The sequence below is a fragment of the Colobus angolensis genome, unplaced genomic scaffold, assembly GCF_000951035.1.
Source record: "Colobus angolensis palliatus isolate OR3802 unplaced genomic scaffold, Cang.pa_1.0 Scaffold124, whole genome shotgun sequence".
NCBI classification, from domain to species: domain Eukaryota; kingdom Metazoa; phylum Chordata; class Mammalia; order Primates; family Cercopithecidae; genus Colobus; species Colobus angolensis.
This window is the reverse complement of record NW_012113586.1, coordinates 2,866,024-2,893,037: the sequence shown is the minus strand read 5'-3', so window position 1 is coordinate 2,893,037 and position 27,014 is coordinate 2,866,024. Positions and strand designations below refer to the sequence as shown.

General features: G+C 47.7%; 1 long non-coding RNA gene across 1 annotated transcript; it reads right to left on the bottom strand.

Moving 5' to 3' along the window:
• Nucleotides 1–17,669: 17,669 nt before the first annotated feature.
• LOC105505280 lies at nucleotides 17,670–26,989 on the bottom strand. Its single transcript, XR_001000715.1, has 3 exons — nucleotides 26,865–26,989; nucleotides 26,009–26,156; nucleotides 17,670–17,831 (listed from the first exon to the last, which is right to left on the bottom strand). It is a non-coding gene; the product is annotated as an uncharacterized LOC105505280 (long non-coding RNA).
• Between the last annotated feature and the right edge of the window lie 25 nt (nucleotides 26,990–27,014).

Below are 27,014 nucleotides of genomic sequence, written 5' to 3'. Positions count from 1 at the left end.
GAAAGGATATTGTCCTTTGATGGGCCTGCTTGTGCTTTGAGTTTGCCATCTACTCTCTGTGGGACCTTGAACAATCACTTAACTTTTCCTGGGTTTAGTTTCCTCACATGCCCTGATAGATTTACAAGGCAGCCTTTGCAATGGGACATGGTCATGTATGAACACCTGTAGGTGTTGTGAAACATGGCATCCTGCCAAGACCTGAGAGGCTATGTCTGTGGCCCTGCAGTGGAGAGCTTGCAGATATGGGGGCTCACCACACTCAGGTTGAAAGTGAAGTCTCCCATCTCCTCTCTCTTTTGTGCTCTCTTCCAGCCCCTGGCTCGAATCCTATCCTGGGACCTCTTCTGTCCTCAGGCCCCTAACAGGTTTACTGACCCTCAGCCTGGGAGAAACATGGCCTTCTCTGCCCGGAGCCCCAGGCTCACCCCTTGGCTTCTGGCCAAAACAACCCTCTTGCGGCCACTGGGCCCACTCACCCCGTCCCTCCCAGCTCCTCTAGGGAGCGCCTTTCCTTCCAGCGCCCCTTCCTCACTCTGCCTCTGAGGGTGCTGACTGTGGGATCAGAGGAGACTTGGACTGAACCTCAGTTCTGCCACACCAGCTCTGGGCAATGACTCAGTTGCTCTGTGACTCAGTTTCTGCATTTGTAAAACGAAGACCCAGTGCCCCTTGCAGTTTGCTGTGAATATGTGTCAATGACAGAGGTGAAGTGCTGGCTCAGTGCCTAAAACATGGCATTTGCTCAAGAAACGTGGGGTTTCCTCTCCTCTCAAAGCCTATCTTTTCCTCACAACTCTGTTCTCCAGAATTTCCAAAGTGGTGTCACCTGCATCTCCAGTGACAGATGCAGACACAGGCATTTAAGGCCTCTGCCAACCAACCTCGTGTGATCTCCTGAGTTGCCTGGCCGTCTTTTTCTATCCTCTTTCTTTGTCCCTGAAAACAGACGAGACTGACAGGCCCCAGGCTTAGGGCCACTGAATACAGGCCCAGGCTGGGGCCTGTGGTGTGAGGGCAGAGTTGGGGGAAACTTAGCGTCCTTGAGGGTGTGGAGCTGGACATGACTGGCAAGCAAGGTGAGTCTAGTGTCATCAACTGTATTTGCCTCGACTATCCCTCCTGACACATCACCCAGGAACATTTGAGCCTGGAGACAGGGTTATCACAGCACAAAGCCACAGCGAGCTTTGCTGGGCTCCACTCCTCCAGCCTGGGGGGACTCCCACTGGCATAGACAGTTTCAAATCCTGTCAGTGTGATTCAGTTTGAATCAACACCATTTAAATCCACCCACCATTTACCAAGCACTCTTCAGTGCCAGGCACGGAGGGAGACCCTGGGGGTGCAGAAATGGCCCAATCCCCACCCTCCATGGGCTTTCAGCATAGTTGGAGAGCCAGCTACCAATAAGCTCTGTCCACACTAGTGGTGCTCAATCCTGCAGAAGGTTGTGAGATTGATACCTAGGCCCACTCAGAACATGGAACTGGAATTTGCGCCCCCTCCATGATCTGCACACACACACACACACACAAACAGGTGGATACATGCACAGACACACTCACTCATGCACACACATGCTTCTGCTCTTTCCTCTCCCCAGTGACCAGCTTGGGACTTCTTGAATCCTGCCTGAACCCACCCAGTGCACTGCTGCCTCCATGCTTCCTTTTGACTCACCCCTTCTCAAGAGTGAGCATGTCCTGGTTCCTCCATGAGGCCGTGTGATGCTTGGAACCTTGTCTTGCTGCCTATCTAAGATGTCCAGCCCCACAGAGGGTTTGGACTGGGAATAAATTTGTTTTGCTAGGAGACCATGAAAGATTGGTCAAAAGGTGTTGTCATCCATTTCGTCATATTTTAGCTGAGCCTCCACCCGGTGCCAAGCTCTGTGATAGGAGGTGGAGATGTAGAGATGGACAAGACTCACTCCCTGACCTGATTAGAGCAAGGAAAGATGACATATGAGCCAATAGGGCACAACACAGAGAAGAACCAGAGATGCAGAGGGCGCTGTGAGACACCACAAGAGAGTGTGATTAACTGTGGAGGGAGCGTTCAGGGAAAGCCTCCTGGAGGAGGTGACATTTGAGCTGGGTTTTGAAGGATAAATAGGAATTCATTCGTGGTGTGTATTATGAAAGGTTGGCAGGCATTTTACATGCGGGAAATAGCTTCTGCAGGGACAGGGAGGACTGGAGAATGAAGGGTCCAGAGCTATAATCACTGACAATGTCCTTGCTGAGTTGCTAGAGTTCAGGAGCAGCTCTGGGAAGCAGGGTGCTCGTCTCACAATGTAGGCAACTCGACACTGATGGCTTTGCAGCCTCAAGCTATGTGTTGTCGGCATTCCCCCAGGTTCTGCTTCATGCCATTCTTTTCCCGGGCCCTTCTCTTTTCCTTGAACTCCCCTGCCTGAGCAGGGGACTTGCTCAGTCACACAACAAGGCCTGGAGAGATGAGGTGCAGGGCAGGGATCCCAGGAGGCAGTTGATTCTCAGGAGACAGGTTGGAACCTGTCTGTGGTGGCAGGCCCCCGGTCATGGGGACAGGCAGAGGGAAGAACGGGCAAGCACCCTCCCTGCTCACTGATCACCAAGTGGAGCTTAGAGCGGGGTTCTACCTGAGAGGGCACCTGGGGTATCAGCAGGGTGGAGGGTGCCTGGTCAGAACCAGCATAGGAACTGGGATAGAGAAAACGGAGCAAACCTGGGTGGTGGAGTGAAGGCATCGGTTCCGGATGCCCGGTCCTGGGAAGCAGCAGAGGGGTTAGTGCAGAGTGGAGCTGGGAGCCGCGTGGTGGGGCTTGAGTCCACTGCTAGCCGTTCTTCCTCTAGCATAGCTGGCTGAGAGCTTGGCGAGGCTGGAGCCTACAGGCAGGAGGGAACAAACTCAATCGCCTCAGGAAGGAGAGTGTCACTTTGGGTTGTGTCCTCAAAAAAATGTCCATGGCTTGGCAGGTGTGACAAGCCTAACATTTCACCGTAATACCCCATATTTATGTGGAGCTTCCCTTGCGCCAGACACTGTGCTGTATTTGGAAACCTTGTCTCACTTAATCTTCACTCCAACTCTGTGTAGGAGGTGGTCATCATCCCGATTTTAAAGGCAAAAAAGCAAGGCATGCGGATGTTTCAGGACACAACCAAGGCCAAGCAACTACAAGCGTGGAGCAGCTGGGAGCTGTTTCCCTAACCACTGCACAGCCCTCCGGCCTGTCCCCGGGGCACTGAGCTGCCCTGCTGCGCTCCTCCCCTCTGCTCCCCATTTCCTGTAACTTGGTGATGGGGGTGGGTGGGCTGGGCTGTTGTTGTGGGTGGGGGTGAGAAGAACAGGGCTGCTCTAAGCTGAGCCATCCTGTTCTGTCCTCTCCTCACCCCAGCGAAGGAGAAGCTAGGGCCTGGGCATCTGTAAAGTGGGCTGGCCCTCCTGGGGCTGAGGAGCCACTGGAGCTGAGTCACAGAGGATTTCCTTGGGATTAAGAATCCTCTGAAGTCCATGGTACCTGGTTGTGGTGGAGGCAGTTGGCTCTTCCAGTCAGGCATTAATCCTAGTGAAATACTTGGTATTTCCAGTCATTCCAGCTGGAATTAAACTTAAATCAAGTCCAAAAGAGCACAGCCAGGAGAATGTGAGTGAGCCTGCCAAAGACACCAGGCGTCCGGCCTGCTCTGGCTTCTCCGATGCTGGCCTTGCTTCTCAGGAGCTGTGGGCAGTGGGGGAGAATGGAGTGGAGCACCCCACTGCACCCCAGGCCCTCCTATCCACCATGTGTCCTGGTAGCAGGCATCTCAGCCAGGTGAGACAGCAGAGTGAGGCAGCCCAGGGTCAGAGGGCTGGGATGGAGCCCTCGCTGTGCTGCTCTAAGTCCCTCTGCCCAGCTCACACATATAGCCATTGGCACATAAGCAGCACAGCTCAGTGGGCAGGAGCAGAGGCACTGCAGTCAGGGTCTAAATCCCACTCTACCACTGGCTGTGTGACCGCTAACCAATGACCCCTCCATGCCTCAATTTCCTCCTTTGGAAAACAAGGATAATAATAGGTACCTCATTGTATGGTCATGAGTATTAAATGGGTTCATACATACAAAGAGCTTAGAACTCTGCCTGGCATACTGTGAGCACTATGTGTTACCTATTGTTATTATCTGGGCCTCAGTTTCCTCACCTGCAAGATGGAGCTGAGGGTAGGACTTGACCAACAAGGGCGGTCTTCATGTGCTGGGGTCCTCTGGCTGTGGGAGCAGCATGGGGCTCCACAATGAACAAGGCCCTGCCCTCAGGAGGGCACCTACCCTCCAAGGAGGAACTGGCTGGACAGACAGCACTATAGGTCCCACAAGCCACACATCCCCCTGTAGCTGTGCAAGTAAGGAATGTGTGTGTGTGTTTGTGCATAAGTCTGTGTATATGTATATGTTTGTGGGTGTGTGTGCATATATGCATGAGTATATGATATGTATACAGTTGACCCTTGGACAACACAAGTTGGGGCACTGACCCACGTGCCCTCGAATATCCACATATAACTTGTGACACCCTGTATTAGTCTGTTCTTATGCTGCTAATTAAGACATATCCAAGACTGGGTAATTTATAAAGGAAAGAGGCTTAATTGACTCACAGTTCCACATGACTAGGGAGGCCTCACAATCACGGCAGAAGGCAAGGAGGAGCAAAGTCACATCTTACATGGCGGCAGGCAAGAGAGCTTGTGCAGGGAACTCCCCTTTATAAAACCGTCAGATCTTGTGAGACTTATTCACTACCACAAGACCAGTATGTAGGAAACCACCCCCGTGATTCAATTATCTCCACCTGGCCCCGCCCTTAACACATGGATAGTATTATAATTCAAGGTGAGATTTTTTTTTTTTTTTTTGAGACGGAGTCTCGCTTTGTCGCCTGGGCTGGAGTGCAGTGGCCGGATCTCAGCTCACTGCAAGCTCTGCCTCCCGGGTTTAGGCCATTCTCCTGCCTCAGCCTCCCGAGTAGCTGGGACTACAGGCGCCCGCCACCTCGTCCGGCTAGTTTTTTGTATTTTTTAGTAGAGACGAGGTTTCACTGTGTTAGCCAGGATGGTCTCGATCTCCTGACCTCGTGATCCGCCCGTCTCAGCCTCCCAAAGTGCTGGGATTACAGGCTTGAGCCACCGCGCCCGGCCTCAAGGTGAGATTTGAGTGAGGACACAGCCAAACCATATCACTCCCCAAAAACTTAAGTACTAATAGCCTACTGTTGATGGGAAGCCTTATCGATAACATAAACAGTTGGTTAACACACATGAGATGCTGTATTTTTACAATAAAGTACTTTAGAGAAAAGAAAGTGTTACTAAGAAAATTATAAGAAAGAGAGAAAATATTTACTATCCATTAAGTGGAAGTGGATCATCATGAAGGTCTTCATCCTCATTGTCTTCATGTTGTGTAGGCCCAGGAGGAAGAGGAGGAGGAGGGCTTAGTTTTGCAGTCTAGGGAGTGGCAGAGGCAGAAGAAAATTCATGTATAAGTGGACCCTTGCAATACAAGTTCATGTTGTTCAAGGGTCAACTGAATATGTGTTTGTATGTGTATGTACATGTGCATATATGGGTTGGTGTATACATGCATGTACACATACGTGCATGTGCATGTGTTTGTGTGTACATGCATGTGTGTGTTCATGTGCCTACCCAGGTATATGTTTGCACATGTATGTTTGTGTATATGTATATGAATGTGTGTGTGTGTTGGCATTCATGCATGTGTTTGTACATGTGTATGTACATATACATATGAGCATGGTATTTGCATGTTTGTATGTGTGTGCATGTATCTGTGTGTGTATGCATGTGTGTATACATTTGTGTATGCATGTGAGTTTACATGGATATGTGCCTGTATATATGTGTGGATATGTGCCTGTATGGGTGTATTTATGTGTCTGTATGCATATGTATGTTTGTGTATGCATGTGTGTATACATGTGGATTTACATTGATATGTGCATGTGTATGTGTGTATATATGTTTAAGTGTATATACATGTGTATATATGTGTGCGTGTGTGTGTATGTCAGAGTTTGTGTACACATTCGACTATGCGTGTGGGAATGTGTGTGTGTGAGTGAGTGTCCATGTGATGAGCACAGAGAGTCAGCCCATTTGGGTTCTTTGTTAGAGTGCAGATGGGAATGTGCCTCCACCTCATTTCACACCTTGGCATGAACCTATCTGAATGGGCAGTGGAAGTAACTCAGGCCTAAGAAGGAGGGATGGGGAAGATGGGGGTGGCAAGTAAGAAGAGGTACAAACATGTTTTGGCCAAAGAAATTCAGCAGGATTGCGGTTGAAGGGACTGAAGGATGAAAGGAAGACCAGTTGCTCTGCAGTGGACACTGTACTCCAAGCTCTGGGGCTCTTATGTCGCAGCCAAGGAAAGAAAAGTTTAGAGAGGTCGAGGAACCTGCCTCGAGTCATCAGTAGTAGAGCCAGGACTCGAGCAAGAATCTGTCTGACTCTGGGGCCTGGGCTCCTTCACCACCCTGACTGCCTCTTAGGGAAAGGGAGACAGATGGGGTTAGTGCTGTCACTGGGCCTCACTCGGCATAGCTGCATGTGCAGAGGATGCATTGACACCTCATATTGGGGATGGCAACTGGCTCCAACGTGGGGAGTGGTCGATGTTGGGCACCAAAGAGCAAGACTCTGCAGTGCTGGATGACAGTGCCCCAGGCCTGCAGTTCGGGAGGAGTTGCTGAGAAGAAGACAGCCCTGAAGCCTTTGAAAGCCAGAGCAGGCAGGAGGGCTCCAGGAGGCCAGTGGGTGGATAGAAAAGGGACTTGGCCTAGACAAGGATGTTTAGTTCTGTTCTAAGATATATATCTTTGGACGAGTCAAATCACCTTTCTGAGCCTCAGTTTGTATATCTGCCAAATGGGGCCACAACCCCTACCTAGGCCCAATCCTACCTCACAGGAAAAAGCAGATTAATATTGGGGTTATAAGTGCAGCCTTTGATACCTTTAGATCCTTAGCTGCTGGTCAAGTCACTAAACTGCTCAGTCTGTTTTATAGTATGTGAAATGGGGATACCAGTGATCTCTACCTCATAGGGCTGCAAGGGTTAACTCAAATAATGCCTATAAAACACTCAGAACCACACCTGGCAAGAAAGGGGCTAGTAAATATTAATTATCATTGATAGTGCTTTTTTTTGAGACAGAGTCTCACCTTGTCACCCAGGCTGGAGTGCAATGGCATGATCTCTGCTCACTGCAACCTCTGCCTCCTGAGTTCAAGTGATTCTCCTGCCTCAACCTCCTGAGTAGCTGGGATTACAGGCATCCACCACCACGCCCAGCTAATTTTGTATTTTTAATAGAGACAGGGTTTCACCATGTTGGCCAGGCTGGTCTCAAACTCCTGACCTCATGATTGGCCCGCCTCGGCCTCTCAAAGTGCTGGGATTACAGGCGTGAGTCACACTCCCGGCCAATATTGCTATTATTTCATAAGATTCTTACAAGAACAAAATGAACTTGCACAGAGGAGACTGCTGAGCTATAGAAAGGTCTGTTGGCCTGCAAGTAGACTGTATTGCTGTTTGCAATTGTTCATGCTCTTGTTCCCATTGAAAGTGACATACTTCCTCACCCCTTTGACTTTGGGCTTCACTGCATGGCATGCTTCAGCTCACAGAATGTGAAAGCACATGACACATGCTAGGTCTTAGCAGAAGTTGTACCACCACCATGCTTGCTTTATCCACTGCCATGAGAACTGTGATGTCAGTGAGAAATGCTCATAGGTGTGAGCCACTGAGACTTGGGGGGCTGCTTGTTACCACAGTCAACCTAACACATACAGTATGAAGAAGGAGAAGGGTCTCCAAGGAGGTGTCCTGTGGCCTACTAGGGAGAAGAGGTGCTTAGTCCTGTCATCTGAAGTCAAGGAGAGGATTGGGGTAGGCAAAACACACATGAACCACATACACAGAAGCCCTCAACATTGTCTGCCCTTTATTTACACAAGTCACTGTTATACTTAGCAGGGCACAGGAGCTAGCTAGCTTTCCCACAAGTTCTCCTGGTCCCCACCTCAAACCCAGGAGCCCCTCTCTTACTCCTGGCCTTGATTCCTGGGTTGTTCTCACTGAGGAAGGCCAAGAAACCCTTTGCATTGGCGTCTGTTTTGTTTGCTCTCACTTGTGCCATCCTGTTGTGGACAAGAAGGAAGCACGCCAACATCAGCCCCCACCACAGACCAAAGGAAACATTTCCTGGCCTCCAGTTGGCTGTGGCTCCCTTCCCGTGGGTCTTCTTTCTAGAGCCAGGTCTGTAAACTTGGGGAGAAGATGGTTTGTTGTCCTACTTTGTCCAATCCAGAAGTGGGAACCCAAGAGGGAGAGGCCAAGGACTATGCTGTGGTGCTGCCCTCTGGCCAGTGGTCCTCACAAGTGGCCACAGAGGGTCTGGCTGGCAGACCCCGCCATCTTGCTCTGTGGAAGAGGGGCTGCTCATGGATTCTGACCTCACAGGCCGGGAAAGTTTCCATGTGGAGTGCTTTCCGTCCAGGAGGCAAAGCAAACATCTGGTTGCATAGTTCCCCTTCCCTGCCAGCTACCACGTGGGGATTCCAGGCATTGTTCCATCATTTCTCCATTTGCTTTCCATACCATCTCGCTGAGCTCTGGTGGCTTTGCTCATCCCTCCCAACCAGGAAGCCATTCACAGCCTCTCACTCCTCGTGTCTGCTGCTGGCCCTGACAAGAATTTTCCTGTGGCTTTCTGTGGTCTCCAGTCCTGTCATTTACCACCCAGTGCTTGCAGGCTTTCACTGCGCTGAAGACTTTCCGGGCAAATTTTGGTCCATGTGGTCGCTCTGGGCAATTGTCACAGAAAGCCTTGGAGAAGCCGCCTGTGCAACCAGCAGCACCTGGCCCCCACCCAGCTCATGGCAGTGTGTGCTCTGTTGTGTTTGGTGCTTTCAGGGTGCAAGGACCAGAGGTGCACTCAGGCACTTTTGGGGGCTGCCGGCAGGATGTGGGGAGCAGGAACAAAGCTTAGCCACCTCAACAGCCTTGGTCCTCCCCGTTCACCACAGCAGTACTCCTCAAGAGCACGCAGCTTGGGGCGATCATTTCTTTCTGGCTCTGAGTTCTGTGTCAGGCCACTCACAGGTCTCTGGCATCATCATCATGAGCCTATAGATGGCTCTCTTTGAGTCAGGTGCTGAGCCACAGATCAAGTGGTTATTTATAGCTATAGTTGCAGGGTCACATGACCCCCAGCATGGGGTATAAGGAGCTGCCTGGGAGTGCTCTGCTCTGAATAGGGTGCGGGTCTGGTGGGCACCCATGGACTTTCCAGCCATCTAACAGCACCCCACTGCACCGGGCTTCAGGCCCCAGTTCCCAAGTCAAGCAAGCCATCATGTGTCCCACTTGAGACCAGCCCTCCATTCTCCTACTGTTGCACAACACACACCTCCAATGGCTTCTCATGGGTGGCCCTGTCAACCCCTGGGCAGTCCCACCTCCTTGATTCCATCCACCTCCTGCTCAACAATTCCAGCTCTTACTCAGTGTTCTCCTATCACCTTTTCCTTCCAGGGGGCTTGTTAACCCTGCAGAGGGATGGTCCTTGCACAAGGTTTGTCTTGCTCTCTTTTCCACGTGTCACCTCCACACTGCTCCTCCACTGGGGCTGGAGCTTGATAAGGGCCACTATAGGGTGTTAGTCATCAACACTGTGGCATCCCACTAACTGTCCTGCTCGCTTCCCTGTGGTCCAGCCTCTGCAGATGCAGAGAGGAGTGAGACAGGAGCTCTGTCTCTAGTGGAAGTGGAGAGATCAGACAGGAACCCAGGAATGGTTCAAGAATAACAGCAGTATTTGTGAAATCAGATTATGTCACTCCTATGCTTAAAGGCTACTAGTGGTTTCCATTTGTACCAAGAGTCACACTGAGCCCTCTGTGTGGCTGACAAGTGCCTGCATGACCCAGCCCTGCTGACTTCTTCAACTTTCCTCTCAAGCTACACTCCCCTAGCTCACCCCGCTCCATGACCCTGGCTTTTAGTTCCTCAAAGACACAGAACTCTGCTTCTTCAGCTCATCTACAAGCTCCACAGGACAGGCACTGGGCTCTTTCATTTTCATAGTACCTGAATTAATCCTTAGCTCATGTAGGTGCTCAATTCATATTTTCAAGTGTCTGAATGAGCAGTTTCCACACTGACACACTGATGTGAATGGAAGTGAGAAATCACTAGGTACATTATGAGGCACAGGAAGGAGGCTCACCTGGACAGACTGAAGGGGTCAAGGGCAATGTGAGGAGACCAGCCTGAAGGGAACTTGGGTCAGTCTGTGAGGCTTTAAATGCCAGGCCTAAAGTCTGCCTCTGACCCTGTACCTTGCAGTGAGGGGCTGGAAAGCCTTGCTGAGGATGGAGGAGAAAATCATTCAGGAGGAGACCTTTGGCAGCCACCAGCAGGACAGATGGAAGCATGATAAACTTGGAAGCTGGGGCCCAGGTTGGGAGGCTTTGGAAATACTGTTGGCCTAGCTAAGGAGTCACATGGACTAGGGTGGGGTCGGTGTGAATGGACTTGCCAAGGCCTGGAGAGGAACCAGCAGGACTTGCTTGTAGAGTACAGAAGGAACCAAGTCCAGGAAGATGGGACTGAGGGGCTCGGGGTCTGCAATGGTTCATTTTATATGTCAACTTGACTGGACTAAGGGGTGACCAGATAGCTGGCAAAACATTATTTCTGTGAGTCTGTGAGGCTGTTTCCAGAAGAGATTTACATCTGGATCCATGGACTGAGTGAAGAAGATCACCCTCACCAATGTGGGTGAGCAGCATCCAATCCTTTGAGGGCCTGAACAGTACAAAAAGGCAGAGAAAGGATGCATTTGTTTTCTCTCTTCTTGATCTGGGACATCCATTTTCTCTGCCCTTGGACATCAGAGTGCCTGGTTCTTGGGTCTTCAAACTCTGGGACTTAAACCCAGCAGCCTCTCTTGTTCTCAGACCTTCAGACTCAGTCTGAATCACATCCCTGGCTTTCCTGGTTCTCCAGCTTGCAACTGGCATATCGTGGGATTTCCTGTTCCTCATAATCACGTGACTTTATTCCTAGAATGAACATATACATATATCTCCTATTGGTTCTGTTTCTCTGGAAAACCCAGACTAATACAGGGTCTGTCCATGGATGACACACCCTGGTCTGTAGGAAGACAGGACCCTGGGGCGTGGGCAGGATCTGGAATGGGGGGGGCAGATTATCAAACCAGGGACACAGGATGGTGGCCATGTCAGTGTAGCATGGGCTTTACCATCCAGGAGCCCTGGCTCACTCCCAGCTCTGTCACTCGCTGGACTTGGCTAATCACTTAATATCTCTGTACCTCAGTTTCCTTATCTGTCATATGGGAATAATAATGGTTCCAGCTGTGATGATTCCCTATGATAATGCAGGTAGAGCACACAGCACAATGCCTAACAGCCAGTCAGTCCTCAGTTAAATATTAACATCTCTTTTGCAATTAATATTATTCATAAAATAATGTATGTTACACAAACTGGAGACCTAGAAAGACTCGCGCTTGGAGATTTAGGCACAAGAGCTCATTTGCAGAACGGGAGTTCCCAGGAATACCAGTTGGGCCCTGGGTATACTGTGGCCTGTGTCTAGGCTCTCAGGAAGGTCACTAAGCTTCTTGATGGGAGCTGAGGCAGCTGAAGGTTGGCCTCTCAGGCCAGTGTGGCTTGAGGGCTGGGTGGAGCAAGTCTGCAGATGATGATGTTGACTCAGCTGTGAGGAGCTGGGAGCAAAGGGAACAGAATCAGCATAGGAGGCTGCTCCAGGGCCATGATCTGATTTGATGTCTCCGTGCTCCCTGGTAATTCTTCAGACAAAACATATAATGGGAGGCAGCAGTTGAAGCCACTGCCCACAACATGGCCTCAGGTTTGGCTGAAGATTCTAGTTACCCTGGGGTTCCCTATCTGCAGGCTGGGATACATGCAGGTGTGCTGAATGCCCGAAGTGGCGGTTTTGATCAGCAGGAGACGTTTCCTAGGCTCTCCTGTGCGTGGAGTGGTTCTTATGCCTCTGCTAAGCATCTCTGCTTTGTCTGATCTCTAGAATGCGGGGCTTACCTCACAACGGATACTGGATCAGCATGACATTGCATTCGTGCGAAGCCAGTATTCGGAAGGGAAGTTTGTTCTGATTCAGACTGAGCCAAGAGCAAGCCTGGGTCCTGCTCAGCTTCTAAGCAGTGGGACCTTGGGCCATTCCTGAGCTTTCCTGGCCTGTGTGGATGTCTTAAAAATGGAGATAATTCTTGTCAAGCCCTGAGTTTGAAAGTTCAGTAATTGTTAGCTAGTTACCAAAGTTCATGAAAAAGCTGTTGCATACATGATCACAGTTCCCCCTCCCAATAAAGCTGTGCTGTGAATGAGGCATTATTATTGTCCTCATTTTACAGAGGGAGCAAAGGTTCAGAGAGGTTATGTGGAGGGCTGCCTGCCACACATGCCCAGGTCTTTTACCCAGAGGATGGGTGCTCCATTCCCTATGCCAGGGATTCCCAAATATTCCCCCCAATTGCTTAAAATTCTGATTTAGAGGGCTTGAGGTGTGTTCAAGAAGTGATCTTTTTAGCAGTCGCCCCTGTTGGCAACCTGGGGGCATTCCTAGAGTTGGTGCTTGATGGCGGAGGCTGTGCCCACTGCCTGTGGCTCCCAGCTGAAGCTGCTACACCCAAGTCCCTCAGAGAAAAAGGAACAAAACTGGTTGTACTGTGTAAACAATAGAAACTTCTCCAGGTAGAGGTCTGCTTCCCTCCAGGGCTCAGCATTAAGCTCCAAGGAAGGAGGGGGAAAGGAGGGGGAGCGGAGGGGGAGAGGAGAGGGAGAGGAGGGGGAAAAGTGGGGAAAAGGAGAGGGAAAGGAGGGTGCCAGAGCTACCCAGGAGCTGTCCAGGGGTCAGCGTCATCCTAAAAAATGCACTGCTCTTCAAGAGTGGCCAGCTCGGGAGCCACCTGGCCTGAGTTCGAATCCTGGCTCCTCAGCTTCCTAGCCCTGAGGCTTCAATAGGTCATTTAATCTCTCAGCCTCGCTTTTTCCGTATGAAACAACAGATCCTACCTCCAGGAAACAGCCCTGGGTACAGGCCCCAGCACACATGGGCACTTAATAATTGTTGGCTACTACTGTGACTATCGCTACCAGACCAGGCGGTCTCTCCTCGCTTTTTGCAACTTCTCCAGTATATGGCTGGATTCAGCCAGGAAGAAACAGGCACAAGGACGAGTGTGGAGATGAGGCAAACCCAGCAGAGGATTCAGGTTAGCTTTGCTCAGAAGGCCTCATCATCTACCCTCCAAAGTCTTTCCTCAAATCAGTGTGACAAGGGGCCCACTGAGGCAGGCCAGATGAAGGGACAAGCCACCTTCCCAGCCAGACCTTCAGGCTGACATTGTCAGGTGCCACTTTGGAAATGACAGATGCTAAGAAGCCAGCCCTGCCCTCCCAGACATGACCATGTAAGGCCGCTTCTTGGCACCCTGTGACCAAACAAGTGGCTGCCCAGAAGAGCTGTCCACTCTTCCTCTCACTGTCCTGGCGTCAGGAAGACTCGGGTATTGTTTTTGGTCCTGGAAACTACATCCTCATCTTGGGCTTTCTCCATTACCACCAACCCCGCTCCGCTTGGATGGCTGCCCTGAGGAATTTGTTCTGTGCAAAACAAATAAAAATGTATTTCGAATTGGATCACTGGCAGCAAGGGCAGTTCTAACTGCCCTCTAACCTGTTCAACTAGAACCAAGACCAAGTGTCATTCCATGGAACCATGAAGGCCAATCCCCCACCCTTCAAGAGATACAGACTACAGGCCGGAAGGGGCATGGGACCGACCTAGGGATAACACCTTTGCTGTGTGAATGGGAACCCCAAACTCAAGAGTGGAGAAGTGGCTTACCCAAGGACATACAGCAAGTTAAGGAGAGCCAAGACTGGAACCCACACCTCTGCACCTCTCTCTACCCAGGTTCCCCAGCTGGTTTTGTATGGGACAGATATAATTCTTAGACGCTTTCCAGAGCTTTAAGCTCAATGAAGTAGAAGCTGGTTTGCCCTGAATTCTAACTATTAGAAATGCCCATTTAGGAATTCTCAGATATAATGATAATGGTTATCCATAATAAGTACAGCAGAGCTCTGGAAGATTTAAAAGTAATTTTTTCATCTTCGAAGATTAAATTATGTTGAGCAGAGTTTGGGAATTGCCAAATGCTCAATATAAAAGTAAGCATCTTCAGGCTGGATGCAGTGGCTAGCACCTATAATCCCAGCACTTTGGGAGCATCGTTTGAGCTCAAGAGTGTGAGACTAGCCTGGGCAACATAGGGAGACTCCATCTCTACAAAAAAGAGAAAAAATTATGCAGGCTGGGCGTAGCGGCTCACGCCTGTAATCCCAGCACTTTGGGAGGCCAAGGCAGGTGGATCACAAGGTCGGGAGATTCAGACCATCCTGGCTAACACGGTGAAACCCCATCTCTACTAAAAAAAAAAAAAAAAAAAAAAAAAAATCCAGGCATCATGGCACGTGTCTGTAGTCCCAGCTACTCAGGAGGCTGTGGTGGGAAGATCACTTGAACCCGGGAAGTTGAGGCTGCAGTGAGCTATCATTATGCTACTGCATTCCAGCCTTGGTGACAGAGTGAGACCCTGTCTCTAAAAACAATTAAGGAAATAAATAAAAGTAAGCATCTTCAAAGATTTAATGTGCATAAAATCAGTGAAGCACCTAATTTGTACCATCTGTCAGTGTGCCCGGATATTTGGCAATGCAGAATATCCTACTTCTCCAATGATGGACATGGGGTTTTGGAAGACTATCTGAAAAACCAGAAGTCTAAGACTTAAGAGCACTCACGGTGGCTGCATGGGCATATGCATGGCTGTGATGTGAAGGTGGGGGACGTGCTCCTGACTGAGGAATAGCCTGTGCAAACAGGCTGATGGAGCACTGCGGACTTCCAGGATGGGTTGGAAAGAGAAGGAAGGAGGGTGTGAGTATGCCCGGGACTGAGGGGTGTTAGGGTTGACTTGTTTATCAATGAAGATTCTGAATGGAACTGCCTAAACTGGCATTTCTTCAGGACATTAGAATTAACACTCATTCCTGCAGAACATGGGCTGTCAGGGGCTACTTACAAAAATCAAAGACCCCTGGGTCCCATCCCTGAGCTACAGAATAAGGGGTTGACTAGGGCCAGGACATGGGAAGGCACCTTTATAACAGTGCCCCCAGGTGGTTCCAATGGTCTCAAAGTTTGAAGAACAATGTCTTCGATGACAGAATAAACTTAATGCTCACAGATAGGCCTCTCTTGACCCTTCAGGTCAAGACTCAGGGGAAGGACTTCCTCCCTGGGAGCTCTGCCCTGTTTCCGATCTGAGAGACATGCCTTGTATCTGGGTGACTGACACCTGGAGACAAGACCCTCCATCCTCTTCTAGGGCAGCCTTGTCCTCGGTGTGGGTCCTCTGTCCAGATATAGCACAGTGATCAGAGCATCTTCTGTCAGCACTCTCCTGACTGCTGTGGCTTTCAGCTCTCTACTCTGTCTTGGCCTCTGCCCATCTCCCCCAGTAAGCAAGAAAGAGAGAGAACTGTCACCTCATTCAGGTTTATATGGCTGTGAACCTGATGGTTCAGAAATAGAAACAGGTTTCTAAACACTGTTACAGGAAACCTGCACCCCCAGAGGCCAGGCCATAACAGGCATCTCACCCTCTGCTTTAGCTAATTTGGCACAAGTTGGGGCCAAAGTGGTTATAAAACCTCCCCTGTATGGTCTGCAGGTGCCAGGCCTGTGATTATTTCACTCTTTCATACAAAAATGAACCACCGGGGAGACAGGCTACAGCAGCTCACAGACTCAGAGCACAGTAGTCCCTTTTGCTTTGGGAATGTCACCAGCTTGGTTGGAGAGGATCTTTGGCCCGGGATGGCTCTGCCCAGAATAAAACAATGAGAAAGGAGGGAAGGAGACTCCAAAGCCGAGTAACAGCTGCATCACCTGGCTGCTTGTAGACACAGGTGTGTCTGTGGAGCTGACAGCTCAGTCCAGCCATGAACCCTCAGGCTCTTGGCATCCCTTCTGCTGAGAGAAGTTTCCCTGGGCTGTACTTTAATCACTGGTGCTGTGTTCCGTGCCCTTTGATCCCACCCCCATGCCCTCAGCTAACACGTTTGGATGAGAGACACCCAACCTAGAAGCTGCCAGAAACAAACTTCATTCCCAAATAAAGTTGCTGGTACCAGCTTCCCCGGTTGGATTCTCTCTGGGAGTTTGAACTTTAGATAGCAAAGGAGGCCGAGTGTGGTGGTCATGTCTGCAATCCCAGTACTTTGGGAGGCCAAGACCAGGGGATTGCTTGAGCCCAGGAGTTCAAGATCAGCCCTGGCAACATAGCGAGACCCCATCTCTACAAAAAAATAAAAAGAAATTAGCCAGGTATGGTGGCACACACCTGTAGTCCCAGCTATTTGGGAGGTTGAGGTGAGAGGACCGCTTGAACCTGGGAGGTTGAGGCTGCAGTGAGATGTAATCATGCCATTGCACTCCATCCTGGCCAACAGAGTGAGACCAAAAAAAAAAAAAAAAAAAAAAAAAAAAAAAAGGATAGCAAAGGAGTTGAAAATTTGTGGTGTAAGAAGACTCTAGAAAAGAAAGTAGTCAGGTCTTATTAATAATCAGAAATCATTAATATGCTGCTGAGAAGGCCATGAGAAAAATGGGTTCCTAGATTTGCCAGGACACATTTGAGTCCCCAGATTCAGTCCTGTAGGCTCAGCTTTCCCTCACCTTTGTCCGGGGTCCCTGTGAGACTGCTGTCTCCTCATTAGCCCAGCAACTTTCAAAAAATTCATTATCTGAAGCCAGCTATAAAAGCTTATTCTGTTGCAACCTAAGGTAGAGCTCTGTCCAACTCTATTCCTCATTGCAGTGGTAGCTGGTGGCCTCAGGTTCCAAAAAGAGGAAGGAAAACAGATATGCACCAGGCGCTGTGATGGGACACACTTTCACAGGTCACACAGGTTATCTTATGTGATTCTCATGATCACTCCAAATGACAGGCAGGGTGACCCTATTGTATGGATGAGGAGCCTGAGCCCCAGAGGACGACACGCAGGGCTTAGACTGAGTGCTCAGCCCTGCTCTTGATATCCTATGTATGTGATAATCGGGGTGGACTTGCCCTGTGTTTCTCGACTACAATTTCTACACTGAAAACAAAATAGAGACAAAACTAACATCAGTGTCTTCCCTGAGGAACATGGGGGCTGCCTAGCAGATAGTCCCTGTGGCCTCACATGGTGAATAGTGGGCAATGGCTGGTCAGAGTCCCTTGCTCCTCAATGAGAGGGTCTCTGAGGAAGCTCCTGCCTCAGCTCCATTCTCTGCCAAGAGCTGCATGTCAGGCTGGTAGGGGCCCTGGAGATTTTTTGGAACATTCCCTCCTTTTTCAGGAGAAGAATCTCAGTCCCAGAGAGGGAAGCCTCCTGAATAATATAGCTGACATTTTTTGAAAACTTCCTGTTTGCGAATTAGCCCACTTCATCCTCACAACATCCGCATGAGACAGGTATTCTCACATCACCATTTTATTGTGTTGAGATGGGAAGTTACTGTGTTCTAGGACCTGGAACATGTGTCGGCTTAAATGCCCATCACGATGCGTGTGGGGCTGCCCTTCTAGGTTCCATTTTCCTCGTCACTTGAGAAACATTGATCGTGGAGGCTAAAGTTTCTGTTGCTTGATCGCCACACAGTAAAACAGGGAGGGAGGGTTTATTTAGAAAGAAAAACAAAATCATTATAGGAAATGCCTACATGGAAGGTCAAGTAGGGGAACTTTAAGTCAAAGAAGGCATCATTTGGGAGGTCAGCTTCAGTGTGGATGATGTAAAATCAGGGTTGTCCTGAACTGGTCAGATTTGACAGTTTTTCTTGGGTCAACATCACAGTCCCACTTTTTCCCTGATTATTTGAATTGGAAAATATATTTAATTATATCAGACACTCTTGGTTGCTAAGCATCAGAAAATATAATTAAATTGGCTTAAACACTTATAAGGAGCTGAGCCGTGGGCTTCTGGAATATGAGAGTCTGGGGGCAGTATGGTCTCCTGGCTTGGTTGTCCTTGAGTTTTTCGTTCTGCCCTTGCCAGTGTGTAGAATTCATCATTCCCTGGCTTTTCTCAGGGCAGAAAACAACACAGCCATTCCAGCATCCTGCCCAGACAAGATGAATGCTCTCTGCTTCTCTTTGTCCAACCACTGAATGCAGGCATGGGATACCTGCTCATCCTTGAACGACCACAGGGCGAGGGGATAGAATTACACTGATGGGCTTAGGCCAGTGAGGACCCAGCCTTGAGGCTGGGGGTGTCAATTCTACTCAAGAAGCCTGGCTCCCTAATTAGGGAAGGCAAAATGGATGCTCGGCACCAGCCTAGAGCGCCCACGACATACATTTTCCTATTTTTCTGTCTTAAGTAAGGAACACCAATTATTTTATACCCTACCTAGTATCCAGCCTTTCCCTAAGAGTGTCTAAAATTCATTTGTTATAAATCCCAATATCTACTAATAAAAATCAATTGCTATTATTTAACTCCTTATTTCATAGACTGAAAAAACTAGAGCGTATTACAAACATGTTTATAATTCTTGATAAATAATCAAAATTTTACTCTTCTACTGAAAAATGCAAAACCATAAACTTCAGTCTGCATCGCAAATGAGAGGATAAATATTACCGTTGTGTTTTTTTTTTATACTGTTGTGGTCTTTAAACAGGCAAAGTAGACACTCTCAATTCCCTTGGAAGATTTCTAACCCTGACCTGATGTGGACTTGGCCCAGGGGTCTTGGACAAGACTGGCAGGGCCATCCTGGCCACCAGTAAGCCCACGAGGCAGCCAGGGAAAGGGAAGCCCACAGTCCACTTGGAGTCACCCTCCCCAAAGCCAGGAAAAAAGGGCCAGATGACTTCTCCATGTTCCTGCAGACTCTGTAGTTTTCTAATGTAGAATCTGCTTTGTATTCATCTATGGTTTAGGAAAGGGAACTAGTGACAATCAGTTTGATCCCATAACCTAATAGGATCCTCCTGCTCTGAACTCCCACAGGAAAAGAGTAGTGCAATGGTTCTCAAACATTTTGGTCTTCAGACCCCTTTTTACTCTTTTTTTTTTTTAATTTTTATTTATTTATTTTTTAATTATACTTTAAGTTCTAGGGTACATGTGCACAATGTGCAGGTTTGTTACATATGTGCCATGTTGGTGTGCTGCACCCATTAACTCATCATTTACATTAGGTATTTCTCCTAATGCTATCCCTCCCCCCTTCCCCCTTCCCTCAACAGGCCCTGGTGTGCGATGTTCTCCTTCCTGTGTCCAAGTGATCTCATTGTTCAATTCCCACCTATGAGTGAGAACATGTGGTGTTTGATTTTCTGTTCTTGCAATAGTTTGCTGAGAATGATGGTTTCCAGCTGCATCCATGTCCCTACAAAGGACATGAACTCATCCTTTTTTTGTGGCTGCATAGTATTCCATGATGTATATGTGCCACATTTTCTTAATCCAGTCTGTCATTGATGGACATTTGGGTTGGTTCCAAGTCCTTGCTATTGTGAATAGTGCCGCAATAAACATACGTGTGCATGTGTCTTTATAGCAGCATGATTTAAAATCCTTTGGGTATATCCCCAGTAATGGGATGGCTGAGACCCCTTTATATGCTTAACAATTACTGAGAATACAAAGAGTTTTTAAAATCTAAGTTATTTCCATTATTGTTTACTATATTGGAAACTCATAAACACACTTAAGAAGTGCACTGAGACCATCTCCATTTGGCTATCCACACCCTGTCTAGACAACGTTCTAACTCCGCTGGGTCTCCGGAGGCTGACTCCTGATTGGGTTCTCCCAGTGGGAGGCACACACAGGCAGACGGCAAGAAGAGTTCAGGTGTTTCTCCTCTGGCTCCCTCCCTGCTAGGAGCAGATTAAGGGTGACCACAATCTTCAACCAAAGGCGGCAGCTCCTCGGAGCTGCAGTGAGTCTCCCCAGGTTCTGGTAACTTCTCCCCTCTCATCCCGTCAGGCCTAAGTGGAAATGGTTCCCCACTGGTTGCAAATCCTATGGGGCTGCCCATGCCTTAAGGTTTCCCTTAACCTTGCCCCCACTAGCTCTCCTCAATCCCCGGTTCCAGTGTTTGCCCTTCGTTTCCTCAGAGACCCTGACTGAGACAGGAATAGAATGTGTGAGTCTGAGTGTGAGTGTGAGTGTGTGCACGCACACGCGCACACACACACACGTGTGGATGGATGAACACCAACATATTAATAGAACAGTTGCTGTGGGGTTAGTCGTGATTTCTCTTCCTTTTGCTTCTCTGAATTTTCTGATTTTTCTGTAATGTAATTTTACATATTATTTATGTTAAATTTTTTTAAGAAATAAAGTCAAAGTTTACAGATTTAAAAAATAGTTTCCATGAGGATGAGGCTCAGGGGAGACTAGAAGCCCTCAGATCCAATCCTTTGGGGACATATCTGAGCCCAGATCTACTTTGGTGGAAAGAAACTAATGACACTAGACACTACCCCTGGCTCAGAGGCCATGAGGATTAGTGAGAGGAGCATGTTGGCACCTCTGAATTCTTAATGTGATTAGAAAGGAAATAAGCAGCCCATTATCATTCCCTGACTTTGGGAAGTCCCTTTAACCTGGATTGCCCTGAATCTCACTGCAGCCTGACTGTGCTCTAACTACACCAGGTACAGAATAGATGCAAGAGGGAGAGTCTATCACCAGCAGGAGGGTGGCTTAGCCTGGTGGTGTCCAAGCTTTAGCACGCATAGAATCGTCTGAGGATGCAGACACGAGGGCTCTTCCCCCAGCGGTTCTGATTCAATAGGGCTGAGATGGGGCCCTGGCATCTGCATTTTAAAGCAACTGGTTCTCCTCCTTCCCCTCTCCTCCCACCACGCACATCATGAGGAATAGAGGTGCTTGGGCCACAGAGTTTGGGGTGCAAGTCCTGTATCTCTTGGCCCCTCATCGCTAAGACTCAGTGAGCAGAGGGACTGGAGAAGGGAGAGAGGAGGAGAGCACCAGGCTGCTGAGAGGGGCAGGCAGAGTAGGCGTAAACCAACCTGGTCGTCACCCAGGAGGAAACCCACAAGCGGGACATTGAACCTCGCCTGGGTGATTAGTGCTCCGGAAACCACGGGGAACCACTGGAGGCTTTTACTGATGCCGTGTTCTTTTCCATTTCTTCTCTGATTACATTGATCCTGTACTTTTGCTGATGTTGTGACAGTCTAATTATAGACTTCTCGGCTGCTGAGCAAACAGTCGTACCCTCTCGGTAAATCCGCCTGTTACACAAGCGCCAGCTCTGGGACACTGTCATTATGTGCAGCCAACCCCATGAAGCACCATGGGCGGGACAGCCCCACACCCTTTAGCTCCTTGACGCTCACTGCTGGAGCTGAAGGCACTGCAAGCTAGTCAAGCTGTTTTTTTGTTTTTGTTTTTGTTTTTTTAACAGTTGGGGAAACTGAAGCCCACAGCAGTGAAGTGAACCATATCACACAGAGCCAGGGATGGATCCCAGGACCTGAGGGAGGGGTGGTTACCCAAGTCCTCTTTTTTTTTTTCTTTCTGTTTTTTTTTTCCATCAGATATTTGCTGAGTGCCTATTCTAGGAATTCTGAAGAGGAAAAGTGTCACCTGGCCAAGAGCAGAAAGTATTGGCAGGGCAAGGTCAGCTGGATGGTGTCCTTCCTAGGAGCTTCCCAAGAGTCCATTTTTCTGGCCCTCAGATGCAGAGGCTTCGGAATCCTGTCTGCTTCTGTGTCCCACAGCTAGCTGGAATAAAGAATGCCAATTTGTTTAGGCAATGCTCACAAGAGATTGTGGCGGAAGGCTGGAAGGGAGATGTGCGTGTTCTGGCCATCCAGCATCTGAACCTCCTTCCTCTATTTAGAGAATCCTCTACCTTTAAGAGGCAAAGTCTACTTCCCAGAGTTAAAGCTCAAAATATCAGATGATCTGTTCACCAGCCTTCTTTGCAGCCAAGCCAGGGCTTGGCCATACCATCTGGGCTTTGCTGATTTGAGAGAATCCCACCCACTCTGGGTTTGAATCAGAAACCAGTGATGGGAAGAAGCAGGGACACAGGTTCACAGAGACTCCCACTATCTACAGGTGACAGTGTGGTGGCAGAGACAGTTACATCCAGTTTCCAGAGACAGGAGTGGCAAGGCTGCCTATGTCCCTCATGGTGTTTTCCTGGGCCAGTTCCACAGTATGATTTTTTGACCTTGTTTCTGGCGGCACAGTCAATTGGCCAAGTTCTCCAGCTATTCTGCTAATTCTGTGGGCTCACCAATATCTTTGAAATAAATTCCATTTTGCTTAAATCAGCCAGAGTCATTTTTGAGTGCTTACAACTAAGAATCAAGACTGATACGAGGACTGGAAGACCAATGTATGAACACTGAGAATGACACATGTTAGGGGAGATTGCCATCCCTGGCAGTCGGCTGTACTCTTCCTCTGGCAAGCTGTGTGGGAATGACCAAAATCTCTTCCCCAACAGGAATGGACTCCAGTGCTGGGAGTGTCAGGCATTCTGGCAGGATGGTGGGAAAGACATCCTGGGCCTAAATATAAGGCAGGTTTAGAGTGGACCCAGTGGTTGGTCATGAGATATAATGAAATAATCAATTCACAATTTGCATTTTTATGAAATCCCTTTTCCCAGAAGGGAGATTTGAAAAAGTGTTAATCCTTAGATAAGAAATCTGGGGCCCTAGAAGTGATGGTAGCCACAGCAAGGTATTCAGAATCTAACCTTTTCTGCTGTCATCCAGCTTGCACTGTCAGGACACTGTCAAGGTGTCCTGACAGTGAAATGAGAAAGGGGTACAAGGTTGGCAACCAGACACCACGAAGCAGGTAGGCTAACTGCTGTTATCATTTCCAGTTTTGGATTAAGAAGCTCAGACTCAGAGATGTTAAGCGATTTGTCTAAGGTTTCACCTTGCCCGAAAAAAGGATTGCCTGCTCTCTTATTCAAGTCTACATCCTTTCTCCAGGGACATACTGCTAGTGGGGTGGGCAGGAAAGGCATCTAGAGACACCTAGATTGGAGGGATAAAGTCAGCACTGTTTATATTTGGCATCGTCTTTTCCCTGGCACTGCCACCATCACTCCCATTCCCCTTCTGGATCCCTACCTTACCCCTTCATGCTGCTCTGGTGGCAGTGCCTCTGCTGCCATGCTCTGCTTGAGCCTGCTGCTACAGCCATGCCTGAAGATGCAGCCCCTTCCTCTCTTCCTGTCCCAGCAAATATGACCAGCTCTGGGTTCCATTACTTCTGGAATTTGCTCCAAATAAAACTTCCACCATTTTATTCCAAACCCAGTTCTCCTTCTGCAACACCCGAGAAAAATATTGGACTGCAGGAGACAGAGAGGAGAGAGAGTTTTACTGGTGAGAGTTGTAGATGGGAATTGAAAAGCCAAGTCATGTCTTTGCCCCACCAGAAACTCACTAGGATGTACACAATGCCACTGTGATGGTTTTAAAATATGTCCACAAATGCTTTGATGTTCCTTTGTTTCTTGATCTGTATGCTAGCAACACAGGTTCATTCTGTTTGCGAAAATTCATTGAGCTGTGCTCTTATGAGCTGTGTACTTCTCTACATGTATGTTAAATGTGGATAAGAACTTCACGTAAAAATCATTTCAAGAAAGATAAAATATTTAGATGAGGGCATTTGAATAAACATTTGTAATGTTTTTATTACAAAAAACTCAAGACTTAATAGCTCAAAGAAACGGATAGATCAGGAGATAACTGGACACTATACAAAAGGTCTTTCTTGACTTACAGTAGGACTATGATAGAATTTCTTTGCTTTTCTGAAGTATTTAAAATAAGAATCTATTGAGACAGAAAACTCTTTCAGGATCATCACTACAAGTGAGGTACGCTTGCATTTTAAAGACTGTTTTGTCCCTCGGTTTCCCTACGTATAAATCAGTGAAGCCAGTGAATCACTCAGAATGCAAAAAAGGTCTTTAAACCATTCTGATTGGATGTGCTCAGCAGGGGCTGGAACTTGGCAAGAAGGAGGCACCAATAATCCAGGAAGAAGAGTTTCAATATGTGGTTCCATGTCCAATGGGCAGAACTTGGCCACTTTCTAAGACTCCTTCCAGCTCCAGGATGCCAGTTTTATGAGGCAGAAAGAACACAGTGTATTAAAAAAAAAGAAAAAGAAAAGAAAAAAAAACCCTGAAACAAAATTATAGAAAAGTCCATTAATGCATCAGGGATAAAAAGGGGCCCAAGGAAAAAAAAATACATATATACATGTATATATATTTGAGAACTCATATATAATGAGTTTCTTTTCTGGCTCTTAGGTCTCACCTCTTACCTACCACAGAATAATTGTTTTCAGGAAGTTGAACAAAATTTCACCCAGGAAAAGGTAGAACTAAACCATGCTGGGTCAAATATTAGGTTAAGAATTTCTGTCCTGTGTTCTACCTTGAGGCTAACTGTGCTAGGTTTCTAGTCTTGTCCTGAAAGAGTAGAAATGGTCCAAAGGCCAATGTAATAATTTGCATTAACTTTATTGTGGTTGGAAGTTCATGGAAGGATGGTTGAGTTACTTGCCCAAGGCCTTACAGATAGTGAAAGTAAAAACAATGAAGTCCTTAGAAGAAAACAAAGAAGATTATTTTTAGGGGCTTAGGATTATTTTAAACAGGACATACCAAACACTAATCAGAAGAGATAAGATTAATATTTCAGATGTCTTTAAGTGCTTCTGTTCATCAAAATATAACATTAAAATAATTAAAAGTCAACACAGATTGGGGAAAGATATTTGTTATACACATATTGGACAAAGGGCTCATATTCAGAATATGTAAAGAACTCATAGACATTAGGACAAACAACTCCCCACAAATGGGCAAAAGACTTGAACAGACACTTTATTAAAAGGGTATTGAAATGAACAATAAGCATCTGAAAAATTGCTCAACATCCTTGATCATCAAAAAAAAAATGCAATTGTAAATCACAGTGAAATACACATCCTCCCCCATTTTCTAAATTAAAAAGACTGAAAATACCAATACTGGTAAAGATGTGAAACAACCGGAAATCTCATATCACTGGTTGGAACCTAAATTGTTATATTTGGCAGTGTATTTAAAGTTTAATATGTGAACACTCTATGGACCAGGAATCCAATCCTAGGTATATATATATACCCAACATAAATAAATGCTATGTCCACCAAAAGACGTGTGTAAGAATGTTTGCAGCAGCTTCATGAAAGGCAGAAACACAAAGCAACTCAAATGTCCACCAACAGTAGGATGAGTAAACAAATCGTTGAATATTTATATAATGAAGTAATACACAGTAGTGAAAAAGAATGGACCATTGTTACACACAACAATATGAATGAATCTCGTAGACACACTGTTGAGCAATAGAAGCCAGACATAAAATTGTACGTGTTATGTATTTCATCCATATCAAGTTCAAATATTAGTAAAACTAACCTATGGTGATAGAGGTTAAAATAGTGGTAACCCTTGTGGGATACTGAATGGGAAGGGGCAGGAATGAGCTGGCAAGGTTCCACATCTTGATGTGGGTGGCAGTTACATGGGTATATGCATATGTAAAAAATTATCATTCTGGACACTAGATTTGTGCACTTTACTGAATGTTACACCTCAAAAAAAAAAAAGGAAAACAAAAAATTAGATCATATGTCTTGATTTCATGTCTAACAATAGAATCACTGGCTTTCCCTGTAAGCACTCATATTGATGTCCTATCCCATTAAGTTCCTGGATACTCACTCACCTCTCCCTCACTGGGAAAGACATATTTGAGAACTCTTCAAAGTCTGACAGACAGGAGGACCACACTTACTTCAGGCAGGGATGGGAGAGGAGGGCGGAGGAGATGTAAATACTGCATCTGGGAAGGAATCTTTTCCCCCAGCACCTAGCAGAGGATCAATACAAGCACAATAATGTCTATTGATAAATAACACTGTCCAGTATTGGCTACTATCTGATACATACGGCATTTGCCACACACTTTCTAACAGGCACTATCCACTGCACTGATTGTTTCCCAAGTATTTTCTTAATACTTATATAACTCAACAAAGCTGTCCCATTCTTAGTCTTGTCCTACAGACAGGAGACGCAGGTTTTTGGAGGGTTGGTTAAGTTACTTGCCTAAGGCCTTACAGAAAGTTTAAGTGGTGAATGGAGATCTCAAGTCAGTTTAGTCTGAATTCACAACCTGGGCTGTAAACCACTCGCTATGGAATGAATGGATGGTGTCCAAGCCCTGCCTGCATGTTATGTAACACACTGGACCAAGTGCTGTGGCATTCCGAGTGGGGCCGAAGCGGCTGCGGCTGTCGACATTGGCGATGGACTCCTCGAGGCCCTTCGTCCCACTAACTGCACACAGGTGGTTCCCGGGGCCGGAGAGCCGCCGGCGCTCTCTCTCCGAAGACCACGCCTTCACCTCCAGCCAGTTTGCTTGGGGAATCTGAAAGGTGCTCAGGGCCCAGAAACCGTAAGTTTTTTCCGACCTCGAAAACACACACCGGAGGTAGATGTGGGCGTTAGCCGCCTCACTCCTGGGGGCAGGGAGAACCAACGCGAAAATCCCCAGAGAGGCGGAAGAAAAACCGGCCTGCGAGAGAACAGGATGGACGTGGGAAAAGCCTGGGGGAGAGAGAGTTATGCGGCAGGAATGGCAGAAAAGCGTACTAAGCAAAAAGAAAGGTGTCCCACTAACTCCGAAGTTAACGGGGTGTCGACGCAGCCCCCTCTGTTGCGCTTG